General features: G+C 40.2%; 1 protein-coding gene across 1 annotated transcript in view; it reads left to right on the forward strand.

The window, feature by feature from the left end:
* Positions 1–21,928, forward strand: part of CSMD1 (CUB and Sushi multiple domains 1) — a 1,850,581-nt gene that overhangs the window by 1,111,112 nt on the left and 717,541 nt on the right. The gene's annotated exons all lie outside the window — the stretch shown is intronic.

Consider the following 21,928-nt stretch of genomic DNA (forward strand, 5'->3'; position numbering starts at 1 on the left):
AGGTCAGTACCCTAAAATTTATCCTACTGTGAAGACTCAGCACCTGTATCTCCAGGGTATTTTCCTTAAGCGAGGATTTTGCTTATATATTGCCTTGCAACTTCTAATTGTTTGATCAACCGAATCATCCAATATAATTTTTGATTTTGTATTGAAAGTACTTTACTCGTGGAGATTCACATGCTTTCCTAACAGCTGAACATGGGATGTATGGAGATATTATTATTTATGTTTTACAAATAAAGATGTTAAGACCCAAAGGAATTAATCACAACAGCATCACTTACCTCAGTAAAGAATTAGGATTAATGTTCAAATCTTTGATCATGAATTTTATGCTTTTATTACTGGAAGTTCTTTTGGAAGAATGCTCCAAGACTGATGCCAAACCTTATGAACATATTTCACATTTTGACACTACAAACCACACATACTCGAACACACACACTCTGATATATGCTGATGAATAATTGAATAATGTGCAGTCTCTGATTAAAAAATCTCTTTCATCTAAAATGTTAAAAATCTACCCAGAAGAGAATTTTATACTAGTTTTTCCATTTAAAAAATCCCACAATTTCTCCATTTTTAATGCAGAATGTTCAAAATTTAAACACCTGAAGAAAGCGTCAATTCAATCGGAGAAACGGTTTAATTTTCCCCATTGCTTTCATTTTAAAAGAGTAATGTAAGCACGGGGAAATTGACATATGTCCTTTAGAACTTTATGGGAAAAATGGTCTCCAGAGGTTATGAGGCTTGATTTCTTTCTCTTCAGTGTCACTGCATTTTAGGCAAGTAATGAACACATAGGGTAGAAAAGAAAAACAGGTTTGCAAATCTTAACATTCCTCAGTGAGGGGAAATGTGAAAATGGCTCAAATAGATGTGTTTTTTAATAGTTAAACCCATGCTATCTCCTATCTCATTTTTAAACCTCTTGATCTTTTTTTCCTTTTTTATTTGACATGCATATATGGATCACCTTTTATCTTTCAGGAAATCTGCTAAGAAATAAAAATAATGGTGATGTAGACATTTCCTGTCCACAGGACCTCATAATTTGCTCTGTTATAATCAATTCTTATGGGAACCAGGATTTACTAAATCAGCGAATATTTGTATATTTCTTACTCAGAGCATGTTGGGCAAAGGCAGAGCATTGATAACTGTAGAAGAGGCTGATCTACCAATTTCCAAGAGAAAAGACACAAGAGAGGAAAGGCAGGAGAGAAAAGTGGAGAGAGGGGAAGGGATGAGATGGGGAGGTAGTAAGACAGAGGGGAGAGAAAGAGATAGTTCTAATTCATGGAGGGGATCCTAGCTCTTTGGGATGGGAGCATCATAGCTAAATTTCATCTCCCTAATGAAGAAAAGCATGGGCGCCCTGTGGTCAGGTGGATGTCACTAGACCTACAAGTCTATAAAGTTATTTGCTAAGAAGTTAACCCAAAAGTTACACGAACATTGTTCAGGTTAAAACTAAAGAAATGCTTGGCTGACGATACTTAGCCCAACAAGGCAGCTATCACTCCACCTGCTTTGAGAATTCCGGGTGAACAGGCTTTTCTCTTCACTGCTGATAGCACAGTTGGCAAGTATGACATCATCCACTTTTGTGTGGTTCACTGAAGCGCGGGCTAGTTCCCTAATTTTCCAAGTCAGACACCCTCTGGCTCTCCTTCTCGGCACATCCAAAGCATGTATTTTGGTCAGCGTAGTTGACATACCATCTCTACCCCGTATGTCAGCCCTTCACTCCATAGGTGTTCAGGCGTAGATGCACTCTCGGGTTCTAGAGGCCCCAGTCCTATTCATCTTGGGAAAGAACGAAAATCTCTCATCTCTGAGTTATCGCCTCATTCCACAAAACAGGGCGGTAGTAACTTCTGGGATGCACATTTCCCAGGGTCTGAGCTGCTTTTGCTGAGGTGCAGAACCTGGGTGCACAGATGAAGCAGGTGCAAACAGGTCAGGCCCGTGCTGGGCGCCAGGCCAGCTCTGCATGTGCCTGGATGGTGAGGGCTGACCTGCAGAATCCTAGGTGCTGTTAACACACCTGAGAAGGAAATGGAGAAGCTGAAAGGAGGCCGACAGTAATGCAAGGGAGAGCGGAGAACAGGATGAAGGACGTGCAGGCAGCAGCGCGAGAACTTAGGTGCCACTGTTGGCCTGGGAAGGTTGCTTCAGCCCTTCCTTTATGTACCTGCATCATCACGAAATTAGGTCTCTCCTGGGCACCAGGCACTGTACTAGGTTCTATGGAGCAGTAAAGGAGACAGTCTATATTCAGAGCTTCCATGCCTATGGATTGATGCTGTTCACTAGGCTTCCCTCAAAAAAAAAAAAATATATATATTTTTTATATATATATTTTATATATATAGATTCCCTCTCTCTATATATATACATTTTTTTTAATAACTACACTTTTAGTATTGGTCAACTTGAAGTAGAAATATTTATTGTAGAAAAGAAAGTTGTAAGTAGTCCTATTTACAAGTCACATCAAAACAATATTAATTCGTTTTCCCCTCCTATCTTTAAGTATAATTAAAATGATAAAAAATGAAAGGAAATTTATAATCATCTGTAGCCATATTAGTGAGAGAAATCTCCCCCAAATAACATAGGGATACTTTTGAAAAACCAGAAACCATCCTAAAAAACCATGAGCTTTCTTCCAAATAAGGATCACCCTATTCCATAAATGTTTATCAGTACGCCGAAGATACTACGTGAAGAATTGTACTTTTGTAAGTGCTCGCCGATTTAAGCCTCACTGAGCCATTATTCTTCATTTAAGCCTTTAGCCACAGTTTTGAACATCATTTTCAATCACCTGTAAATAATACTTTCTGATGAATACATTTTAAAAGGCAATGGCTAAGAAAGGCCGGCTGAGCCCTGGCGACTGGCATTCCCGTCCTTTTAATGGACCCAAAATGTGCCACAGATTTCACTTTACCATTGCTTAGCTGGTATGGTTGTTTTATTTATTTTTTAAGTAAATGGAGGAGTTTTCAGTTTGACTCGTTTAAAGTGCGTGTGTGCGAGAGAGAGTGTGTGTGAGATGTTAATATTTTGGGTGCAATGGCGCGATGAAGCAGCATCTGCCAAGGAGCGTGCTTCAGTCTGCAAACGGTCCATTCCGTCCTGGGGAGGCATAGACCATGGAAAAATACCATATCGTCTCTGCTTTCCATCATCCGCCTTGAGTCAGTATCTGGAAAGGGACTCAAGGCAAAGTGAACTAATCGATAGATTTCTTCCCGAAGCCACTCTGTGAGGGTGGCCCTCGACCCGGTCAGCCTCAGGGATCCCCTGATGGTGTAAACGTATCCAAAGTGAAGATTCCCTCTCTGGTTATGGCTTCACGTCTGCGAGGGTTCTGTTGGACTGCTTAGCAGCACGAGTGACGGCGCGTTAGGGGCCTATCTCTTAGCCTTTAAGCGGTTACTCCAAGTTGGTTTCGAGAAATTAAAATTTTCATGGTACCAGAAAGAGTCTTGGGGTCACTAATTCTGAATTTTGCTCAGTTGTCCCTCTTAGACAATACGTAGCGATGTTACGATGTCCCCATGGGACAAACGCATGGAGAATTGGCCAACCAACATCTTGAGTTGTGCGTATAAATTAATGTTTATAGAATTGCTGCTTTACGGTCATTCTACCAACCACATTTTTTTTTCTAAGAATTATGGCAACCATTTTGGTTTCATTCTTTTAAACTTTTTGTCTATTAAATAGTGAGGACGGGTAGGATAGCTGGTTGGTCTTGTCTTAGCAATGGATACAGGAGTGAAAGAGTGAAATTAATAACCAGCTATTTCACTTATGACCAAAACTGTATATTGAGCCGCTGCAAGCCATGCCTTGAATATCAGGGATACTGTGATCCGTCTAATAATGACCACAGACAGTAGGTGGCATTAGAAAAACCGACTAAAACTATAAGATTTAGGAGAAGAAATATCCAGTATCCAAGTTCCCTGCCTTCCTCTCTTTTCACTCGCTCTGGAATGAGTGGCTTCCCCGTGCGTCTTCCCGGGCAAGAGTGGAATAACCGATGGACAGCAGGGACCTGCTAACGATGGTGTTTTAATGGCCCACGTGGGGCTGGGGCAGGCTCCCCACCAAGGTGTGCAGGCCCCTGAGACCCACACCAGGTCCTTTGTATAACAATCTTGGTTACTCTTTATGGAAAGCTGGGGCGTGCACGACATCGACCTGAGTCATGAAGGAGCTGCTTACCTGGGCAAAGTGAGCAGGAGCCTTCGTGCCTCGGGCCCAGGACGCGGCCTGCATGTGGGGACAGGACAACACCCCCCAAGTCCACACCGCCATTTCCAGAAGGGGGTTCCCCAGAAGGCAACCTGCACAACCACAACCCGGGTTGCTTCCTCCTTCTGCCTGGAGACGCTCAGACCCAACCGTCCCGGGCTGCTCCTGCCACCGCAGGTCACCCATCGTCCCCAGGGCACCTGGGCTCTGGCCCTGGGCCCCTTCCTGCGTGCATGCTTAGGATCTTGAGTCCCTGCCCTGGTCGGTGCTTTCTTCCTGCCAAAGGCATGCACTGGCTAAATTCAAGTGCTCGCTGAGCTCACACCTGCCTCGCTGCATCTCGGGGTGGCTGGAGAGAACCCCAAAGCCAGGACAGCCCCATTATCGGGCCTGGAATAGGACTGCAGTTCCCCAGGGCCTCTGGTCCCCACACTGGCAGGTGGCCTGGGCTTCCTGGACCCTCCTCACCCCTTAAATGCTGCCCTTTGTGGGGCCACATGCCACTGCTCATGCTTCCCACCCAAAGAGGGGGTCCAGGGGCAGCTACAGATGCCACCTGCGTCCACCAAGAGGCCTCGACACTCCTCTGCACGGCCCAACAACCCCATACGGGCCACCGACGGTTCCCAAATGCTTACCTCCAGCCTGAACCACGCTCCTGCAATAGGGCTTCATCACAGCCTCTTGGTAGGGGCCTAAGGGGAACTCCAACTTCAGGGGCGTGGGAACAGGTCCCGGTGTCCCTCCCCAAGCTCCCCACCTCAGTCCGCAGCCCCCTCCGTCCTGTGGCTGCTCCAAAAGGCCTAGGTCATGGGATCTCTCCGGTGCTCCCACAACCCACACCCCATCCACGTGCAGTCCCCGACCCTCCTCAGCCACGAAGCAAAGAATCTTCCCACCTATGCCCTCACCGGGTAGGGGCCGAGCCCTCGTCCCCCCTGCCACAGGTGATGGGGTGGCCTCCTACCTAGGCTCCGCACTCATGCGTAGGACCCCACGCTCCTACCAGCACGACCTTGCCGACCCGACCGGGGGGAGAATCAGGTCGTGTTACCTGGAGTTCAGAGGCTCCCAGTGGCCCCGGCCTCTGCAGGTAAAGCGTGCCTACCGGAGCCTCCGAGGGTCTCCATCACGGGTCAGCCAGCCCCACGTCACTGGGGAAGGGCAGCTCAGGTCCTCCCCAGCTCCCCACCTGTGTGCTCGCCCTGCTCTAGGCTGGCAGGGTGTCCCCCAGCAGCCCTGCAGCCGCACCCTCACCCCGCAGGTCTGGTCTCAGCTGTCGCTTCCTCAGGCTGCAGCATCCCTGCCTTGTGGCATCCGCTTCCACCTCTTGACTGCCCTGCACACCGGATCACACATACCTAGTGCACGTGGGCCTGTCTATGAGGTCACAGCAGCTTCCTGTGCGCACCCCTGCGGCCTGCGGTCAGCTCTAGCACGCGCCTCACCTTGTCGCCCCTCTCCTGTCCTTCCACGGCTGGAAGGCTGAAGGTCTTCCCTACTCTTAACTACACTTCTCTTTCTAGGAAGGCCCGATTTTTGAGTTACTGTTCACTGATAAATCAGACATAAATCCATATGAGATAGAAATGGCAAGAGAAAGAAGCTACTGCAATGGAAATTTGTCAGATTCCTGTATCAGCCGCCAGCTTATCGTACTTAGAGTTTTTATTAATTTCATTCACATATTTATTATCTGTTATCTTTGGGTGTTTTCAATTAATTACATTTGGTAGTGTAATTTTGTTTTACTAGTGCCTGAAGGGCATGTATGTCCATCACCCAAAGTCATCGATGCTCCCAGGGATAACACAAGCCAAGGAGTAGGGTGCTCCTAGTAGGTCATCCAAATAGGAGATTGTATAACTAATATAGAACTACTGGAAAAAGTACCCAGAGGTATATAGAAGAAAAACTGGAAATCTCTATGACTTAATTGTAAGCATACTCCTCAGGTATATTAACCTTTATTGCTCATTTGGTAACATCTACTTTATAAGCAGGTTTATTGAAAAATAGGACTATATTTTTCCACAATTTGAATCTCAGTTAAAGCCTCTTTCCTAGAAGGATGAGAAGAACTTGTCATACATAATTCTCTCCAGCAAAATAGGATGCAAAAAATAAATTTCATAAACTTACTATACATTAGCCTTTCAGGTTTATACCTGCTCATTTTCTTGATCGGCTCTGTACTGATCCAAAGCATTGATATGGAATAACCAGTCCTTTATGGGTACAAGCTTTTTCACCAACTGTGCATATAACACCATAGTGACCATTCACACACGTCTGTCTTTGCGCATTCGCAAGTATTTCTTAAATTCTTTGAGTTCTAATTGCTAGCTTAATCCTTAAGGAAAACTTGAACTTTCCTAAGTACTGCCAAATGACTCTACAGAAAGTCCATCAGTTTCTCACCAATAACCTATAAAAGAGTCTGTTTCTTTAAACCTTTTCCAACATTTATATATAAATTATAGGTGTATATTAAAGTAAATCTAAATTAAGCAAAAATAAGATTTCATTTGTAAAAGTATAAAATATTTCATTTATAAGACTCATAAGACTATATAGTTTAATTTTATTACCTGAATATTAGCAAAATGTTAACCAATATTGAACGTGCACGTCATTTGTGCCTCTTCCTCTTTTAATATTCTATTCTTGTTATTTGGCCACAGAGTTACATATTATTTTTAAAGATTTCAATTATTTATTTGAGAAAGAAAAAGAGAGAGACCACAGGTGGGGGGGCAGATAGAGGAGAGAGAGGCACACTCCCTCCTGCAAGGAGCCCAATGTGGGGCTTGATCCTAGGACTCCAAGGTCATGACCTGAGCTGAAGGCAGATGCTTAACTGATTGGGGAACCCCGGTGCCCTGTATAGTTACATATTAGTTACTCAAGTATCATAGAATTGCGTTCTTTTTGTGAATCATAAAGAAAATGAAACACCTCCAGTATTATTACTCCCCTTCTTCCTAGACTTCCACCAACAGAGCTTGGCATTCTGGGTATTTTTTAGTACTTTGTTTAATGTATGTATAAAACCTTACATGGACCTGTAAAATATTGCTTTACATTTTTAAACAATTTTTAAACAGATCATGGATATTTCCATTTAAAAACATATCTTTTTCTTTGTACTAATGTGTAGACATTTAGAATGTTACAAATTATGACAAATAATGGTTTACTGAGCATCCTTATATCTACCATCACTGAAAATAAGCAAATATGTTTCTAGAATGAATATCAAGGAGCTAAATTAATAGGGGACACGTGTTTTAGCAACTAAGAGCAAATTACCTTCCAAACAGCTGTAGCAGTTTAAACTACTAGTATTTTTTATATCAACTAGAAGGCAAATTTTTCAAATATTACTCCTTTCCCATAAGTGATGCTTCAAAAAAAGTCACCGTTTTAACTAGCTTTTTCTTTCCACAATTACTAATGAGATTAAATGTCTTTTGATAGGTCTAACCATTAATAACTCCCTTTGCTGAGAGTGCCTGAATTTGTCTCTTATTGATTTGTAAAAACTCTTTATATTTGGGATTATAGGTCTTCAGATTCATAGTTTGTGATGCACCTATCTTTCTCACTCTTTCATGGTCTCTTAAGTTTCTATTTGTTTCATATAGAAGTCAATCATTTCCTGTGGGCAAAATTATTTTTTACGTAATTGCTTTCAAAACCTACACTTTAATAAATACCTGAGAAATTTGACTCAATAATAGATGGCATGTATTTTAAATATAAAGATGCTGTGAGGTTTGAAGTTAGGATGATGATTTTACAAAGGAGTGAGCCATGAACTCTCTTCTCAAAGAAAACGGCGGCTATCCATTTTTGAAACAAAGATGAAATAAATTGGCTTGTAATTCTGAGATCTAGTCTAGTCCTTTTTTTTTTTTTTAAGGTAAAAAGAGTACAGCTGTGAACTGAATGTGTTGTGCCTCGGGTCACTCGGTAACTGCTTTTGTGTTCATTTCCATTCTGCTGGCATTCCCTCCCGTGGAAGCCAGACGCTGTGCTGGCAAGATGTTTCTGCTTCAGTTACCCCCAGCTCTATTCATCACAGCCTCCCTGAATTGCCTAGTTAACAAGCATTATCCCAATCCCATTTTGCAAATGAAAGAGCTTTGGAAAAGGACAGTGAAATGTGTTCCTTGATGCCTTAACTAGGTAATACTCTGCTGGGTCACTTACAGGATGGCCCTCAAGGATGGAGGGTTCCTATTCTAGAATATCCTGATGGGCTCCAGTGGAAAGACAGTCATTTTATAACTCGGTTTCTTCCATCTATTCATTTGTTCTTTATTCACTCATGTTTATTCCTTCAGCCCTTCAAACCTTCAGACCTGCTCACTCTCTAGAAGGCCTTATTCTCACAGCGGTACAAATACAGAAAACACACACCACTGCTCTCAATCAAGGTAGCTCCCCTGCATGGGTGTGGGAGAAAGAAATGGGAAACGGTTGTCTGGTGGCCTTCTAGGGATATGGGGTCTCTCAGAGCTGGAGTCTACCTTTGTAGATGCCTCCCCTTAGGAACTTGGAGATGTTCATTTGATCAAACTGGCTAGCGGGGAGAGGTCACCAGTCTCGAAACAAATAGATGAGTTGGGATTCTGGTCATATATCAATTAGGTCTGTTCTGACACACCATGTGGCTGCAGCAGGTAGGTCTCCCTGGTTTTGGCATCGACATCGCTTTTGTAAGGGTTCTGAACTCCATTCCTGTATGTGTATGGACGAGGGTTCCCCTCCCCACCAAGCAATTCCCTGGACAGCAGCTGGGTGTCCTATAGGGGAGTTCAATTCTGACACTCTTCACTTGCAGATAGCATTAGCGACCACAGCTTAAGGGCTCAGTCCTACAAGACTCCCCTGCACTTCAGATGCCAGTCAGGAGTCCAACTTGATACCTGTGCTTCTAGACCAGCTGGCTATAAATCATAGGTTCCCACAGCTCCCTTTTTGAGTCCAATTAACTTGGTTTCTCAGCTTGCAGAGCTCAGAGAAACATTTTGCTAACTAGATCACTGGTGTCTTGTAAAGACAAAACTCAAAAAGCCAGACAAAGAGATGCATAGGACAAGGTATGGGAAAAGGGCGCAGAGCTTCCAGGCCCCGAGCATGCCACTCTCCCGGAATCTGCAGGTATTCACCCACCTGGAAGCTCTCCAAACACACCCTTCAGGAAACTTCTCCGCTGTGTACACAGGACTGATTAAATCACTGGTCCTTGGTGATTGACTCAACCTCCAGCCCTTCTCCCATCCCCAGAGAGTAGGCATGGGGCTGAGCGTTCCAACCTTTGAATCACACGGTTGGGTTGGTTCTCCTGGCAACTAGCCTCATCCTTAGCTGGGGCCCGAAAGTCACCTCATGCAATAACAATTTCTTTCTTTCTCCCAAAACTTAATTCCAAGGGCTTTGGGAACCAAGAGCCAAGGAACTCTGGATAAAGACTATATATATATATATATATATATATGGAATAGGCTTTGGTAGCCTAAATGACTAAAGATGTGCTTCTTATAAACTGCAGCATCACACTTTCCAGAAACTCTGCAATTTAGGAGTCTCCATGTATTGTCCTGTTGCCAGACCCCTAACTGCCATTTCTCAGTGACATTTAGCACTGTCCTCAGGATGGTGCTGCCTGCCATCCCTCCATCCTATGAAGTATAGCTATCTAGTATCCCATGGCCAGGGATTACCCTCCAGGTCTTGCCATTTTGGGGTATCTCATTGTTTAAGTACAAGACTCAAGGTCCCTGTGCCCTAGGCTTATACCTGGGCCATAAAGGAAGTCCTATGTGATGTCATGACAGTCTGCTGAACTCTTAACAGAAGTGGGGCCTGGAAAAAATCATATTTTGGGGAACTGTTTGAAGACTCATCTTCCATTAGTTCCTACAGCCATCATAGGTGTTATGCCTGGATCAAGCAGAGCTACCAGAAACCAGAAAGTTCAGCCTTTATTGCATGGTCTCCTACAGACATCTTTTTATAAGGTTACATTGGATCATGTGCCCTAAGCTTTCACTGAAAGCATATAAGCAGCATCTTATAAAGAAGCATCACCGCATCTGCTCCAGGGGTGTTGTTAGAAACATCATTCAAGATATTAATTCCCACTTGGGCAATTTATGTTTTAGCTTAGCTCAGGAAAATTAGACTTCCGAAGGAAACTGCTATGTTTCTCCCTGTAGATAATGAGCCCTGTAATCCTTTTATACAACAAATGTTAGGGAGTCCCCCCTCCGTGCTGGACATAGCTACAGGCAAAAGAGGCAACACCAAAATCTGTTAAGACTATATTTTGTCGGGAGACATTGACCCAAGGAAATGAGCAAGGAAACACATAAAAGACAGGGATAACTTCAGAGAATAAAGCCATTAAGGGACTAGGGTGATGTGAGAGAGCCTGGCAGGGGTCTGTTGGCAGCCAGTGATTTAGATAGGTCTTGGGGAAGGATAGTCAGGGAGGGGGCATGGCTAAAATCAACACAACAGGTGTTGGTGAGGATGTGGAGAAAAGGGAATATTCATGAACCGTTGGTGGGGATGCAAACTGGGGTAGCCACTATGGAAATCAGTATGGAATCACCTCAAAACAAAACTACCCTACGATCCAGCAATTGCACTACTGTGAATTTACCCAAAGAGTACAAAAAATAATGATTCAAAAGGAACACGGAGCCCTACAGTTATAACAACATTATTTACAATAGTTAAAAATACGGAAGCAGCCCAAGTGTCTATTGATTAATGGATAAAGACGAGGAATACTATTCAACCATCAAAACGAATGAAATCTTACCACTTGCGACGATGGAGATGGATCTGGGGACTATTTTACTAAGTGAAATAAGTCAGTGAATCAGATAAACACCGTATGATTTCACTCTTATATGGAATGTAAGAAACCAGGGTGGGAGGAGAGAGAGAAAGCAAGCAAACCAAGAAAGACTTATGGAGAACAAACAGTTGGTTAACAGAGGGGAGGTAGGAGGGGGCCCAGGGTAACCGGGTGATGGGCATTAAGGAGTACACTTGTTGTGATGCACAGCAGGTGTCATATGGAAGTGTTGAATCATTAAGTGTACACTTTAATATTACGGTGTATGTTAACTGGCAGTAAAGTAAAAAAAAAAAGTATAAATTGTAGTTCACAAGTCTTCAATTTAAGCAAATGGAAATGATAAGGCACAGAATTTGATAGTTACTCGATGGGCAGGATAAAAACTAATTCATCTGGCTGTGTATGTAAAAAGTATTTTTTTGGTCATGTTTTACCTAATACACACTCTCACTTTGTCTCTGGATCTACTTTGCTTGGGACACAGAGAATTCCAGGTTGGGTAAAGACAAAACAAGTATCAGGTAATGACAGATGGAAATAATTCCTTAGGTCCTACCATTCCAGGGAATGAGACCTAAGGAGCTTGACCCATCTCCTGAGTTATACAGTAAACTGTACACTGCCCTGAAAAGATCCCTGCATCTGGGTCTTCTCCATTTAAGAAGAGAAAACCCTGGAATATCTCTAAGTATCCCCATAAGTGGTAACTATTACAGTGACAATAACACCAGTTTCACTTTCCACCTAGAAACAGAAATACAAATAGTGTTAGCTAAGTAAAACATGAGCGAAATTTTAAAAATTTTAGAGAGAGAACAAGCAGGAGGGGCAGAGGGGGAGAGGATCTCAAGCAGACTCTGCTGAGTGTGTAGCCTGACACAGGGCTCGATCCCAAGACCCTGAGATCATGACCTGAGCCAAAACCAACAGTCTCGTGCTTATTAACTGACTACACCACCCAGGTGCCCCTTGAGCTAATTTTGTTTAATTTTGTAATAATAATTGGAAAGAAATTATATAAACAGGGAACCATGTAATTGATTTCAATTCTTTCAAATATCTAGGTCCCCAACTACTTGTTGAGCAAAAACTTTAAAAGACCCAAATAAAGTGTTTTATCGGATGGGTCTGTGTTGCTATTGTGCGTAATGCTTTTCGTTGGCCCTGTTCAAATAGAATATGTGCTGTTCCTTCTACTTTAGGCCAGACACCTCACTTTCTGACTTTGAGCTGACTTAGTAACTGCATCTCCTGGTCGCAAATTCCTTTTTTCATATTTTATCCAGTGTGTCCAGGATACAAATAGATCGAGCTTAATCTCTCACTGATGCCAGTAGTAATCATTAGAGTGCATACGAAGAAGTAGAACTTCTTCTATGCCTTTTAAAGTCATGATTCAGGCACATCATTTAAAAAAATTGTATCCATACTACTACTGGAGTAGCTTTTACCTAGCTTTGATATTTCCTACACTTGCATTGCATTACTTTTGTAGAATGTTACCTCTTGATAGCTCTGTAGGCATTGGGACACCATCTTTGTGATTCCTTTTTTCTCCCAGGATTTTGTCATGTTCTTGACTCCGTGATCAATACATGATTCTATGGTATTACTGTCAATGCCTAGCCAAGGCAGGTGTAGTCATGATTACTAACAAATTGCTTAATAAAATTATAATTCTTTTCTTGTAAAAATACACTAACATATACTGATAAACATGTGTTACATGATTATAAATAATTTATTGACTCATGTCAAACAGTCAAACATCCACTGTGGTCGAATCTAAAATTTTCAGACTTATTAGGACCATCTAAGGCTAGTCTATAAACAAAAAGTATCCATGTATTTATGTAGCAAAAGCCATAAGTGTGGAAGTAATTACTGTAGTTGTTTAGGATTTTTCCCAGGTAAATTGGATTTGCCTGGTATGTGAGATCCCGGCCCCCATCTCCAGTCTACACTGTTGTTCTCCATTGATACCACCTTAAACTTACACAGGCATTAGAACTATATTTGTCTCTATTCATCAAAGGATGAAGCACAAATTTCTTTCTGTTTAGAGAACCAATATTTCTAGAGATTCCGTGGTTAACAGGAAAATGAGAAAGGCTAATTCCTGTTCAACAACAACAAAAAAATGTTCTATGTGGATTAGAGCACATAGTCAGTCTGAATTAACACTACTTTCAGATTCAGATATTAATTGTTGTAGGTGTGCTTTAATCTTATGGTGGGGACTGATCTAGTCATCTCTGTATCCCTGTCAATGACCTAATGCTCAGTATATGGCAGAAACCTAAAAGTATCTTTTCAATATGTTAGAAATTTATTAACGATGGACTGGTAGGTTGGATTCTATACTGAAGTTACAGACTAAAGTGTGAAAACCTGTAGGATTATAAAAAGGTGTTTTTTGTAAACAGAGTTCCTAACCTAACAAGCATATTACTCGAATCCATTTACTGTCATAAGTTTCAGGAGTGAATTGTAATGCATTCCATCATGGTACAGAGGAAATTGGATTCAGGAATAGCCAAGAGGAGCAGTTAGGGGAAACAATGTGATTGCAAGTGCAATTCTATATGAATTACCTTCTCTTAGCATGCATTATAAATCAAATTCTCTTGTCCTATGTACCAATATTTGGTTACTTCTTTCAAACTCCCCAAAAATACAGAGTCTTAGTTCTTTATTAAATTTTACTTGAATGAAAACAATATTCCAGTTTTGCATATAAATGAGATGCCATATGACCAAAGCATTCTAAAGCATGAATGTTTATTTTCCATATAAATGTAAATTTTAATGGTCTAAATATTGCCATTCAGCTTAATTTCTTTATAGATGTAGATAAAACTTGTTTTCCAATGCTACTCAGAAAACTGATTTCATTAAATGCTTTTGAATAGTATCATATAGAGCCCGTTATCTTCTGGATAAATACTATATTTTTGGATACTCCCTTTCCAGCTAGGGCATATATACTTCCTGATTGTTCATATAAATCTGTGGGGGAAGGAATGTTTGCAAACATGTTTCACACCTCCTTAGCTCTAAATCTCTAAGTGAGGGGAAAAAATATTCCAATAACTACATAAGTATTATCCTAAAATAAATCTATGAGAATCCATACATTTTCCCTTAAGATGTCTGATTATACAGGATTTCATTAGAATAACCTAATGCCTGAGTGCCTGAGATGGATTTGTTTGCTTCTTTATCTTTTGTTTCTAACAAACTTCTCTAGCCCTCCTTTGTGTCCCATTAAATGCAAATGCAACATTATTTATTGAGTATTCACTTTAGACACCAAGACAACAAACAGAAATTTCTTTTAAATATTAGCAACATCAGAATGGAAAATAAAAGGTTTTAGAGGTTCCACTTATGACAACAGCAAAACCTCAATCCCTATGAGTAAATCTGAAGAATGACTCATTCAGATTTAACACTTTGGGGGAAAGTTAAAGAAGACCTAAGGAAATGCAGAGCCCATTATGCCCAGGTATTAGGAGACAGTACTCTAAAGGTAGGTTTACCCATCAATAGGTTTAACCCAATCACCAGCAGGGTTTGGAGTTTGTTTTTTGCATAAATTGACAAACCAATTCTAAAATTTACAAGGAAACATAGAAGGCCAAGGATATAAAGATAATTTGGAGGAGCAAAGCTGGAGGTCTTATACTATCAGCTATGAAGATAGCTGGTGTTGATTAAGTGGTTTAGATTGGAGGGATTGATTCAAAGACACACAGTTCTGTGTAGTGGGGAATGGACCGGCTTCTCAATAAGTGGTGGTCAATACAAGGTGAGTTACATATCCACAGGTAAAAAGTATCTGGACTTTCTATAATTCCAGACCTAGAATTAAAATGATAAATTTCGGATCCAAACACTAGAGAACTTCTCCATGACCTCTGAATAGGCAGAGAGTTTTCAAACATAAAGTGTTAGAAGAGAAATACGTTAAGCTGTATTAAATTTGTGAAACTCTATTTGTCAAAAGACGCTTTAAGCCACAAAGAAAACATAATCACCACTGATATACCCAATTAAAGATTTACTTACAAGATGTATAAAGTATCCTTATAAATCAGTAACAAAAGGACAGAATCCGTTGGAGGCAAAAAGACCATAGGCTTAAAGAGACAATTCCTGAAGAAAGAGATCAAACAAGCCAATCCAAAAAATATGAAAAGGGGCTCAGCTTTGTAATTCAGAGAAATTCAAGCAAAACTTGCACATGGAGATACCATTCTACCTCAACTAGATTTACTTAGAACATACTAAATATTAGCAAGTTTGGAGAACAACAGACTCCTATACACTACCCAACACTGTAAGTTAGTAGATGTATTTGGTCAAAGGGCTGCCAGACCCTGCACTGAATAAATTCACACTCAAGGACACCATACCATCCCTAGGAATACGTCTGATCGGTGTTCATTTATTTACCCAAGACATGCCAAATGTTGAACATGGCACTCTATGTAATCAGCACCGCCAGAAGTTATGTAAGTGCCCACCAACAGAGGAGATGTAGGAATCATGGTGTATTCACACAATAGAATACTATACAGCAACACCAAGGAACACACTCCAGTATAGACAACACTTGGATAAAGATTGCAAACACAAGCCAAAAACAGTACAAAACCTATGGTTCCATTTATATAAAGTGTGAAAATAGGCAAAATCAACAAATGCTATTTGAAGTCAAAAGTATGGTTACATAAGCAATGCGATTTAGGGTTTGAAGAACCAAGATGGGGATCCCTGAGTGGCTCAATGGTTTAACGCCTGCCTTTGGCCCAGGGCGTGATCCTGGAGTCCCGGGATAAAGTCCCACATCAGGCTCCCTGCATGGAGCCTGCTTCTCCCTGTGTTTGTCTGTCTCTCATGAATAAATATATAAAATCTTAAAAAAAAAAAAAAAAAAGCACAAGAGGCTCTTCTCAGGGTAATATTCCACTACTTGACCCTAAGAGGGTTTCAAAAATTCAGTTTGTGAACATTTTGAATTCTAAATGTAGAACATGTGCACATTTCCATATGCATATTTTATTTTGCTGAACTAACCAAAAGCCTGAGAACATCGGAGAACCACTGATAAAAGTGTTTCTAAGAAATTCTCTAAAAATCTTTAGTATAAACAATTAAAACAATTAATTATATTTAATTTAAAAAATTAAATATATACAATTAGTATAAACAATTAAGCAGCATGATTAAAAGCTTAGGCCTAAGTCAAATTGGGTTCAAACTCAGGAACTACAGATTGTAACTTATGTAACCTCCGATTTTTCCTGGTGTTAAAAATGGAAATAAATTATTTCCTACCTCAGATTTATCGTGAGCACTGAACGAATCTTACAAGATGCAGTGTCTTAAACACTAAAGAGTCAAACTTGAGATCTCTCAGGTACACACTATAATTTTATATGAATGACTTGTGTGTGTATGTATATATTAGTTTCTTCTCCTCTTGTGAATGAAACCTTGGGATTTATAGGTCTTTTGGTCACTAATGTACATTGAATCAATGCCTTCACAGAAAAGCTTGCAAAAACTCCAATTCACTGGTGATATTTATTCACACAAACTTATGAATCATGTACCATGTACCATGGTATGTTTGATCTCGGTTATGGTTGGGAAATTACCAATTAAAACCAGTCATTTTAAACCAACAGGGAAGTCGCCCTTTTAAACTTATGTTATACAATTTTGTTTATAAGTATTGTTGAAAGGAAACGAATGTATTTACCAATTGGGAGACAAAGGAAAATAATTGGCTATATATAAATATGTTCATCTAAATAAATATGCTTATATAAATTTAAATACACATTTAAATTAACACATTTAGCCTAGTGAAATAGACACATCAGAAGATCAAGATTTTACTAAATACTTTAGCTCCCATATCAAAGATGGGTTTTTATATAGTTTTCCGAAGCATTAACTTTCTAGTAAAATAGCACTATGAAAGAAATCCAAGTCCTTTTAGTGTTCTTGCCACTTTCATCATATTCCTAAGAAAATATTTATAAACTCTGGTGGCTTAAAATTAGCTTTTTGAATAGGTAAGTTTATTGAGCAAGCCCTCTATTTTCCTTTTATAGGCCCCTGACAAGTCTGAACTCTTACGTTTAACATGTAATCACCATATGTATGATAGGAATAGTATGTGCTTTATGTAAAACTGGGTCAACATAGAGTCATAAATACATTCCCTATAGAACTGTTTTGAAGACCTCACTATTGCCCAGAGAGGAATGTTCTCCAGGTCTTGAGGTCAAGGGACATGAAAGGATGCCAGAGGACGAAAAGCTGTCATGCACAGTTTCAACATGGTCATCCATGATTCCCTGATACACGCAGTTCCACAAGTATGGGTTCACAAACATAAGAACTTATTCTGATTTTGTTAAGTTTCTTTAATGTTGACCAGCAAATTATGGCTATTCTCCATTAAATTATAACTTAATTCAACTCAACGGGAAAATATTTCCTATGATTGGATTTGACACGAATAAAAGCTATATCTAAGTAACAGTGCCAGTCCCACCGACATTCTTTTTATGCTTTCGGGTAGATCAAATAAAAATATCTTGTCCTCACGTCTATATATCCAAATTCCAAGGCTGAGAAACTTACTACCATGAAATGATCATTTTCATGTTAAAAGCCATATGTTGTGCATGTGATGAATTTTTGATGATCAACTCATTTCTAATTGTGGGACACTTTGACTTTGTAACATCTACTTACTATGTTATAACAAAAAATGATCCTGAGGATGGATATTATCTTGTTTCTATGTGAATTTCGTGGAGCAAAAAAATGTGATCCAAAGTTTGCTTTTATGGCCCAGTACTAGATAAGCTAAACAAAAATATGTTGGAGAGGTGAAAAGAATGTGTTCCCTGAACACTACTAGAGGCTGAGCAGTGGACCCAGTGTGCAGATATTGGTTAATGAGGTGGAATGCTCTCTATGGAGAAGAGTTCTTGCCTAGATTGCCTGCGGCTACAAGGATTCGGGCATTCAGTCAACCTCTTAGCAGACATCCAGTATTTGCCAGACACCATATAGACTCTAGAAATACAGAGGCAAAGAAGACAGAAGTTGCACTTGTCCCCCTAATGAATGGTGCAGGCTAGAAAGCAGGAAATTACAGGCACTGTGATTAGTGGTGACAGGATCAGAGCTGCCATATGCAGGATTCCCAGTGGTGCCCTAGAGCAAGGCAGGGAGAGGCCAGGGAGGCAGGAAATTAAGGGATTTCACACACAAGAGCAGGACTGTCAGAGAGCGAAGAGCCAACGTGTATCACCTAGTGGGACGGGAGTACCATAGGGTGGTAAATTCACAAGGTGGGAAAAGAAGAAAATTGGATTTCTAGTTAGGTGCTGGGGATGGATGCTCATGGTAGGAGCAGCATCTTTGGGAAGACAGATAACGATAGCTGTTCAAGAGAGAGTATAGCGAGTGCCCATAGATAAAGCTTGCATTAATACATTAAATGAAACATAACTTGAGCATATCCCAAGGCAAGCTAAAATGTGTGTGGTCTCCACGGTGGTATCCTGTTCCTGAAGCAAATAGCTTCCAGTATACAACTAACACAGACACTACGTTTTATTAGGAGGCGTACACATGCAAGAAAAATGGAAGGTTCCTCTGGGAGACCGTCTTACAGCCTGCACAGAAAATCCTGAGAAGCCATTAGAATCAGACAGGTGTGTGAGTTATAGAATCAATCTGACCTTTTCAGGGTTTGTCAGTATTTATTGGCACACTTAGTGACATTTATATTGTTAAATGAAAATATAAAAGCTTGAAGCTGCCAATGGAATAGTTAGAAGGACAATATCCGATCACAGGATGCTATAAATTATGTGAACAAACCTCAAGTACAAATTTCAATTGTTCTCAAAGATGAAAAACTTCTGAAAAAACATGTCTGCATAGTCTGCTCTATCATCATAGGATGAAGGAAGGATTTACTTTACCTCCCAATGTAATTACACACACTATCATCCAGTCTCAATTTGCTATGAACAGCTCCATACTCATTCATCTCTCCATCTACTAATTATGCCTTCACGTGTTTTATTTATTTAATTTTTTTCCTTTTTTCTTTTTCTTTTTTCCTTTTCTTTTTCTTTTTTTCCTTTTTTTTTTTTTCTTCACGTGTTTTATGTTCTTGGTTACCCTCTCCTTTGTCAATTCATAAAAATACAGGGGAGTTCATGACTTTGCATGCACACAATAACCCCCAACACACACACATTGAAAAAGGAAATGTATTTATTACCGGGAGCAGAATTTCTAAAATTACAATATTGCTACCTGGCCAAAGTCTCTATGGACACCGTGTTTAAGTTTTTATTAAAATTCCAGGTAGTTAACATAAAGCGTAATTTTAGTTTCAGGGGTACAATATGGGGATTCAATAGTTCGATACAACACCTGGTGCTCATCACAACAGGTGCACTCCTTCTCCGTCACCCGCCCCCTCACCATTGCCCCACCCACCTCCCTCCTAACCACCAGTTTGCTTTCTAGAGTTAAGAGTCTGTTTCTTGGCTTGTCTTTTTCTTTGGTCATATTTTTTGTTTGTTTGTTTCTTAAATTCCACATGAGTAGGGTCACATAGTATTTCTCTTTCTCAGACATCTTTTGCTTAGTTTTGCTTGACTTTTTCTAAATTAGTTTTAAGTTTCGATAAGGTCTGTTGTTTCTCTCTTTTTTTTTTTTAATTTTTCTTTTGTTTCTCTATGAATCAGTACACGATTATAAAGTCATAACTCAAGCTATTCAACTATTTACTTAAATTACAGCTACAGCTACATTAATAGAATTCTAATTATTAAAAAAAACCTATCACAGTCAATTATCTTTTTGCTAAATGAGATAGAAGGAATTTAGATCATCAGCAATTCAACAAGCTTTTCCTTTATTGGGGCCAGATGGTAACTATTTCAGGTATCGTGGGCCATACTCTGTCTCAAACACTCAGTGCTGTTGTTGGTTATGTGGAAACAGCTGTGGACAACACATTCAGAACTAAATGCAGTTGTGCCCCAGTAAAACTTTAGAGAAACCAGGGGGGCAGATTTGGCTCAGGGTCCTGTTTGCTAACTCCCGGGACAGATCTTGGGATTAACTGCCACTTGTTGCTTAAGAATCAACTATACACTATACACTCGCTAAACCCTTAATCTGGTGCCTTTGAAATAGTAACCATCCCCGTTTTCCAGAGAGGCTACAATTTAGAAAGGTGCAGAGATTTTACAAGATGACATAAATAGGGAATAGAATTGGGATTTGAACCTCATTCTAACTGCTCAGTTTCTGCCCCCGGAGGCTACGCTGACTCAATCTATACTGATTCACTAAGCATAAACACAGCCAATAATCCGGTCACCATGTCACTTCTCAGTGTTCTATTGGACTCTAGAGGCACTGAAATGCTCTTCAGTGGATCAAACCAAAAGAAAAATACATTTACTAACTTTCAGAAAAAGCAGCGAACATTTGCAAGAGGACAGAAGGTACCTTTCAAATTCTACCCTAAGCATTTTTTCATCTATTCTTAGGATACAATTCCACTCAAGCCGAGTATCTCAATTAGAACTTGAACATTTTACCGAAACTGTGAGCGGGTGAAGTTGATGGCATTCGTAGAGAATGTCCCAGACACTAAAAGTGTTCAAGCTCCCAAAGGTGCTTATCAACAAGGAACAGCTGAGTATGGGGAATCAATGTCCTTGTACCTGCAGAGTGATAATAGAGCCACCTGGGAGACCCACAGGGCAGTCTCCTTCCACTGCCAGGTGATCCTTTTCAAGACAAAAATAGAGCAATGGTTCTTTCTGGATGCATCCAAGGGCATGCTGCTTTCTTTGTCTGAAAGATTTGTGAATATTAGGTAGTATATTCACAGATCAGAATTAATTTTGTTCTAGACCCTGGTTTCTCATCCCTGGCTGCACATTAAAATCACCTAGTGGTAAGTTACGAATACCAAAGCCCAGACTTTCTCTGAACCAATTAAAATCAGTCTCTGTGGGGCTGGGCAAAGGAAAAGAAAATTAAAATAAAGCTCTTCAAGTAGCTCTAACATGAATGTAGAGGTGAGAGCACTCTTGACCTAAAGTTAAGATGCCATATCTTTGTAACGGAGGGACAGAGAGACTAGAAATTTTCAAAGAAATAACATTGATCCAGGGAGAAGACTATCGTCAATGGTTAATACATGAACTGGGTGTGTCATGTTAGAAAAGTTTTTACTTCTATGCCTCACTTTCTTCGTAGATGCAAAAGAGAACTTGGAAATGTACAGTCTTCTTCAGGCTTCCATGGTGGTGGTGGGGGAAGTGAACCAAAGAACCCACTTAGCAAAAATTACAGTTATGAAAATAGTGGTGTTAATAATAGATTTAAGGAAAACAGGTAGTAAAAGTGCCTAAAGAATTTTTATTTGATAATCAGAGATGATTAGCTTCTGGCAAGGAAATCGAGAGCCCAAAGGATATTGGAAAGTAGGGTACAGCTATTATTCTGCAACACCGTACAATTAAAACCAAATAGTCCTTTGTCCAAGTAAGGTTGCATACACAGCAAACATCATTTGCATGAACTATTTGCCATACTGTGAGATTTTTTTTTTTTTATCAGCCCTAACCTGAAAAACTTCAAATCAAAGCCTAAAGATTACATTAGGGATAATAAGGAAAATGTAATGATCCG

This window comes from Canis lupus, chromosome 16, assembly GCF_011100685.1.
Source record: "Canis lupus familiaris isolate Mischka breed German Shepherd chromosome 16, alternate assembly UU_Cfam_GSD_1.0, whole genome shotgun sequence".
Lineage (NCBI taxonomy): Eukaryota > Metazoa > Chordata > Mammalia > Carnivora > Canidae > Canis > Canis lupus.